The sequence below is a fragment of the Stegastes partitus genome, unplaced genomic scaffold (assembly GCF_000690725.1).
Source record: "Stegastes partitus isolate 25-593 unplaced genomic scaffold, Stegastes_partitus-1.0.2 Scaffold1013, whole genome shotgun sequence".
Taxonomy (NCBI): Eukaryota; Metazoa; Chordata; class Actinopteri; family Pomacentridae; genus Stegastes; species Stegastes partitus.
The window spans coordinates 125,438-132,723 of NW_007578744.1; positions in this window are offsets into that span (position 1 = coordinate 125,438).

The following is a 7,286-nucleotide window of genomic DNA, read 5'->3' on the forward strand; positions in this document are numbered from 1 at the left end:
CCAGTCTATCACAGGGCTACACTTAGAGACAGACAACCAAGCACACTCACATTCACACCTACAGACAATTTAGAATCACCAATTAACTTGTGGGAGGAAGCCGGAGAACCCGGAGAGAACCCACACTGCAAGGGGACATGCAAACTCCACGCAGAAAGATTCCGGTGCCCCCACCGGGACGCGAACCGTCAACCTTCTTGCTGCGAGGCAACAGTGCTACCAACTGTTCCACCCTGCAGCCCCTAAGCCTCACCAATTGACTAATTTTCACTGGGTTGAAATTTGTGCTGAACATCCCAAAACCCTGAGGATAATTTTCAAATAAACAGTTGCTGCTGAAAGTTATACACTGATCTTATGAATAATAATAAATAACTTTCCTCATAAACAAAACATTTTCAGTTTTCAACAATTAATATCCACTAGATTTCTCTGTCGTATAAACACATTTCGACTCTGTATGGCATTAACATAGCTCTATAATCTCTAGTGGTTTTTTTTTTTTTTAAAACTGACAATCACAGATCTTGCAAGATATTATTTTCGAGCTAAAACACATTTGTTTGATTTAGATCCCTATGAGGCTTTAACATGTCTGCTTCATTCTGCTGGAGTGCAATATTACACGTGTTCAGTATTTGAGTTCTGACGAGTTACTTTACTATATGGGGTTTTGGGGCAGCGGCCATCATACTCTATCGGGAGTTTTCAGTTGAGCTTTCCAGCATGTTTGTTTTTGTAGAAAATTCAGAGAGAAAGGTAATTGTGTGACTCCTAGTAGTGTCTTGTTGCTCTCTTTCTTTCTTTTCCCACATCCTATCCATTTACACCATGTAAAGGTTTGTTTACCTTTGTTGAGAGGGCTTTGTCCAGTGGTTGACAGCTGTTTGATGGTCTTTCTAAATGCTTGATCTGTAGGAGCAAAATCACAAGACACTTCAGTGAAACAAAAATGATTTCATTAATTTGTTACTTTTTGTATCAACCTCATCTTATATGTTAGTTCACCTCCAGTTCACTGATCGAGGGCTTATTCCATGGTGCAGAGCTGGAACTTGTGACTTTCTCTAGGGCTCTGGCCTGTATATAGAAAAGAACACATAATTAGATATAATATGAATAAATTCACAGATATATATATAAAGAAGAGAGAGAAAAAAGTCTCAATTATACAATGAAAGCAAATTCTGTGTAATAACAGCACAATAAATACTAACTCTTTGAATCTCAAAAACAATGCAGCAGCAGTAACACTTGGATGACAACTTTGAAATATTGGACAACAGTCTGCAGCGGTGTGTTGTATCACTGACGAGAATCAGTGTTAAAGAATAACTAAGGCTTGATGATCTTTATTGCTCTGCCTTATTACCAGGTTGTCAACAATTTAGGAAACAAATGTATATACTGTTACTCATTTTATTGAAGTTTAATCAACAACATTGTAAAAGAAAAAGCAAAAATCTGTCCATAAATGCTCGTAGATTGTGTTTACATTCAGTGTGTGTCATGACCCCCCAGCCTCAGCCTCAGCCCTTGCGTGTCTCCCTCTTTTTCTCCCTCCTCTCTCTCTTGCTCTCTGTCCCTCTCCCTCTCTGGCCCTGTGCATCTCACCACTAATCAGGACAATCACCCTCAGCTACAACCCTGGACTCACCTGCAGACAATCACCACAACCACGAGTGTGTGTTTACACCAGTATCCAGGTTATGATGCGTATACTGGATTTTGTAGTTATTCATAAGCCTGAATGCACGGTAAAAAAAAAAAATTCCTGGTTACTGACGACTGCTGTCTGCGCAGATTCAACACTGGGTTGTAATGTTTACAAGCATTACTGGCAATTCACAATGTGACATTCCTTGTTGTTGTAACCTTAAATGAATCTTATTGTGGCAACTGGAAACCAGGGGCCTCATTTATCATCAGTGTGTACGCACAGATATGTGCGTAGAGCATGCGTACGAACATTCCTACGCAAAGTATGGAATTTATCAACTTGTACTTATACTTAGGAATGTGCGTAAATATGCGCACAGCTCTGACCATGCATTATTTACTGTTATAAATATTTTTTTATGGTAAACATGTAAAAGAAATATCTTTTAAAGTGATTTTACTGGTTAACTGTCATTTTTCCTCAAAAAAACCGAAGTTGTTAAGATGCATCAGTGTTTTACAGTGTCGACAATACAACACTTACTAGTTAGTTATGCAGAATATCACTTGGTTGGTAACCAGTTTTGGGTCAATCTATGTGTATATGTCCTGTCTGCATTAGTAAGAGTATTATTGTACTGCAAGATTGGATATTTTGGTGGGAAAAATACATTACAGGCTGCTATACTGTAACAACTTGTAAAGTGTCAAATCTTTTGCATCATGCCAAATACATTATTTCTAGTGGTTTTTTCATTTTGCTCTTACAAAATGTAATCCAGTCGTAATTAAGTTTCTAAAAAAAATAATTTGATATGGTACTGTAAGTAACACTTTCTAGGAGACAGCGCTGACTTTCAGTAAGCATGACACCTCATATACTATGTAGAATGTAATATAATGCTTAGATACTCTAATGTGCTAATCTATCAGCAGATTCATTCAACAGTATTTTAGGGGTACATAAAGTGAAGCTCAGACAATATTACCTGCTTCTTGGTGATTGTGGATTTACCCTGGGTCTTTGATGTGGTTGGTATGTTTGCTGCCATCTTCCATCCAGATTCAGCTCAGAGATACGTCGCTGGTAAAGACATGAACAGTTATAAACTGACACCAGTCAACGTATTGTATTAATCGTCAGCTTCTTTTCTGCAGTGAAATAAGATTCTGAGAAGTACTGACAGAATCCCTGCCCTTCCAGGCAGGACAACCCCTCTGACACTGAATAAAGAAGCTTCAAGATAAACAGCCTACAGCCTTTTTACACTGCAGTAAAAACTTATTGCTTCAACAAAGGTGCCAGGAAAAAGGGGAATTCTGTAACATTCAAATGCTGTTTAAAAAAAAGCAAATATCTGGACTGCTTTCGGACTGCTGAAGCTTATAGGGAATCCAAATGTTTTGGATTGTTGGCTGTTTCTGTTTCTGCCTTTGTTAAGCGCTATGAGATGACTTGTTGTAAATATGCACTATACAAATAAAATTGAATTGAATTGAATTGAATTGAATTAAAACAGTTATATTTTTAGTTCATTTAAATATGTAATTTTATGATCACACACTGTAAAAGATCAAATTACTGTTTGTCTAATTATTGATTTTTGATGCAGACATTACGTACAATTTTCGTCTGTTTTTCTTAGTCAGCATGAAAAAAATTGTTTTGTGATTTTACTAGACATTTTGTGTAATTTAGAAAAAACTATAACAACATTTTAAAATTTTTTAAACATTTTCCAATCCGTAATGTACATATTCTTTTTTCCAATAATGGCAAATATCAGTAAAATAACAATATTTTCTGCTTATTTAAATACAGTAAAAAACAAAACAAAAAAACTTTACTGTCAAACATTATAGAAAAACAAACAATGTACAAATATGCAGATTTTTTTATGCAAACTTGTTTACAGTTTTGGTCTTTTTTTGTTACAGTTAAGATGTGAATGAATAGTTTAATGAAACAGTAAAATAAAAAACTATCGTTAAAAAAATCTGCTTTAAAAAAAAAAAAAAAAACAGTTTACCGGAAAACACCTAACAACCTCTCAGCCTTCTTGCTGGGAGACACAAACTGAGTTTTAAATCTGTCTGATTAAACAACCCAAACTGATCTCTGAAGCACGAAAGACAACACAAAGCTCTTCTCCAACTTATATGGACTTCAGGACATTAGAAAATCTGACGAATCAGACTTTTTAAATGAAGCAGCCATCAGAGAGAGCTTCCGTGTAGTTTCCCTTCCATTCTTCTGCTAGTCATTTTGAATGTAAAATGTAACACTTTAACAATCATCTTAAACAAAATCAAAACAGCCCTTCCTAATAAATGATCAAGAATTTTCCAGTAAACCATAAATAAAATCAAATGTTAAAAAGATTTACCATCTGTTAATATAAATGACTTACTGTCAGAGATGTGAATGTTGGTTATCTTAGAAGTAGTGCCAAGATGGCTACTTCGGGTCTGAACTTCAGACTTTGGCCTTACCAGTAATAGTCTTCTCAATAAAGTCTTTGTGATGGTACGCATGAACTACTAAAGGGCTGTGAGCCACAACTAACCTGACTTAGGTAACATTTCAACTACAAGTCATAAACCACCTGCAGTAAAACAGTCCAAACTCCTTTCCAGTGTTCGAAAACAAACAAACAAAGACATGAAGTCATTGTTTCCCAACAGTATTTGCATGTACAGGGCTGTGGCTTCTGGTAAAGACAGTCACGGCTATAGTTTCTGTTTCTGGAAACAAACTGAGGAGGAATTTACAACAGTGTCTGAAAACAATGTATTCACCCAAAGCATAGTGGAAAGCACAGTTAAGGGGATGGGTGCAGGAGCATTTCCAAGTCACTAACTATTCCTTGGAGTACAGTTAAATCTATCATTAGATAAAGGAAGGAGTTTGTCACGTATGTCAATTGTATAGAGCAGGTGGACCTCAAAAGCTGAAAGACTGTGCAGGAAAGAGAATAGTGAGGGAGGCCACCAAGACACCTATGAGTCCTCTGAAGGAGTTGCAAGCTTCAGTGTCTGACATGGGAGACATTGTGCTTACAACAACTTTTGCCTGTTCTTCACCAGTTAAAGTTATATGACAAAGTGGGAAAGAGAGGCACTGTTGTAAAAAGCTCATATTAAAACTTGACGTTCTTTCATGTTGCATTCTGATTCTTAGATCCCAGCATTGGCTTCCAGGTAAATATTGGACTGAATTTAAGGCTCTACGTCTTTAAATGAACTGGGCCCAAAATATACAAGAGATGTGTTTTCTAAAGTCTGGTAGGTCCCTCAGATCTGGAGGAAATGGTCAGTCAGTGATACTCAGAGTTCAGACCAGACACAGTGAGACGGTGTGGAGTCATAATTCAGTTGGAACCAGCTCTCATTGGAACTCAGAGTTGCTTCAAAACCATCTTTTAAAAGGAAGCTAAAGACTGTTCTTTTTGCCACTGCTTTTAATTAATTAATTGTATTTTCTAAACTGCCAGTATTGCATTTGAACTCAGTGTTTTTTGTTGATATTTTAATTTATGAAATGAAATGAAATGAAATGAAAAATACTTTATTTATCCCAGAAGGGAAATTCAATCTTGTAAAAGCTCACGTTTTTTTTTTTTTTTTTCAATCAATATAACATAGATTTTATACAACAATAATAATAATCATTCAGTCAGTCAATTATCAGTCAGTCAGATTTGTTTTTTAAGGTGATGGCTGTTGGCAGGAATGACTTTCTGTATCTCTCCGTTCGACAGCGAAGCTGACGCAGCCTCCCACTAAACACACTCTGTTGATTCTTCACTGTGTTGTGGAGAGGGTGGGAAGAATCCTCCATCATCTTCATCATCTTGTGCAGCATTCTTTTTTGAACAGCTCCAGTGGTTCCAGAGTTATCCCCAGCACAGAACCAGCTTTCTTGATCAGCTTGTTTAGCTTCTTTAAGTCTCTCTCTTGTTGTACACTTTGAATGTTTAGTGAATGGTTTGAATGGTTTAGTTGTTCTAAATGTTTTTCTGCTGATAATTATTCTGTATAATGGGTGCAACTTTACTCAACTTGTTCTGTTTTTGTTCAATTTATTTAATTAATTAATTTTATTTTTTTCTGTTTTTATTAATGAATTAATTTATTTTTTACATTTGTTGTAAAGCACTGTCAATAACCTCTGTATAAAAAACCCAAGCTCACAGGACTGAAGGACTACAGACCCGCCACCCTGACACCTGTAGTTATCAAGTCTTTTGAGAGACTAATGTTGGCCCATCTGAAGGACATTACTGGACCCCTGCTGGACCCCCTGCAGTTTGCCTACCGAGCAAACAGGTCTGTGAATGATGCAGTCAACATGGGGCTGCATCACATACTGCAACACCTCGACAGACCAGGGACCTACGCAAGGATTCTGGATGTGGACTTTAGTTCCGCGTTCAACACTACCATCCCGGATCTCCTCCTGCCCAAACTCACCCAGCTGTCAGTCCCACCCTCCACCTGTCAGTGGATCGCCAGCTTCCTGACAGACAGACAGCAGCTGGTGAGCCTGGACAACTTCACATCCAGCACCCACACCATCAGCACCGGCGCCCCCCATGGATGTGTTCTCTCCCCACTGCTCTTCACCCTGTACACCAACAACTGCACCTCCTCACACCCCTCCATGAAGCTCTTGAAGTTTGCAGATGATACCACTGTCATTTGGCTCATCCAGGATGGTGATGAGTCTGCCCACCACCATCCTGAACAGCACTGTGGCCGCTGTGGAGTCCTTCAAGTTCCTGGGCACTACTATCTCCCAGGACCTGAGCTTGGAGACCCACATAGACTCTGTGGTGAAAAAGGCCCAACAGAGACTGTACTTCCTCCGCCAGCTGAGGAAGTTCAACCTGCCACAATTTTACTCAGCAGTCACTGAGTTTGTCCTGTGCTCATCTTTAACTGTCTGGTTCTGCTACCAAATCAGACAAGAGGAGACTGCAACGGACAGTCAGGACTGCTGAGAGGATCATTGGTGCCCCTCTCTCCTCCCTCCAAGACCTGTACTCCTCCAGAGTGAGGAAAAGGGCAGGAAGAATCCTCACGGACCCCTTCCACCCCGGTCATCACCTCTTTGACCTGTGCTTCAGGTCTCTAAGCACCAGAACATCCCGGCACCGGAGTAGCTTCTTCCCTCAGGCCATATCCCTCATGAACAGTCAATATGTAAATCATTTAAGACTCCTGTTGCACTACCTCTGTGCATTATCATTACATGTGTAATTCTTCAATTTCATGTGCACTATTGTAATTTAAACTGTTTTCTATTTTATTACTCTGGTTTAGGCAAGTTTATGTCTCTTTTCACAGTACTTTTACTGTCTCTATATAGTTTTTTTTTTTTTTTTACTTTTCTTTTACATATAGTATTTTATTGAAAATATCTTAGATTTCTACATTTATTGCCTGTCTTGTTATTGTAGTGGAACACAGTTTCCTTCACCATGTCAAATTCCTTGTGTGTGCGAGTTCACATATGAATAGCTCCAAAATAATTGCTGTGTGTTTATGAGGCGGGTACCTGTGAGGTCGCTGAAGCTCCGGTAGGAGGCGCTGTGCCTCAGCTCCTCTGAAGTGTTGCAGGAAGT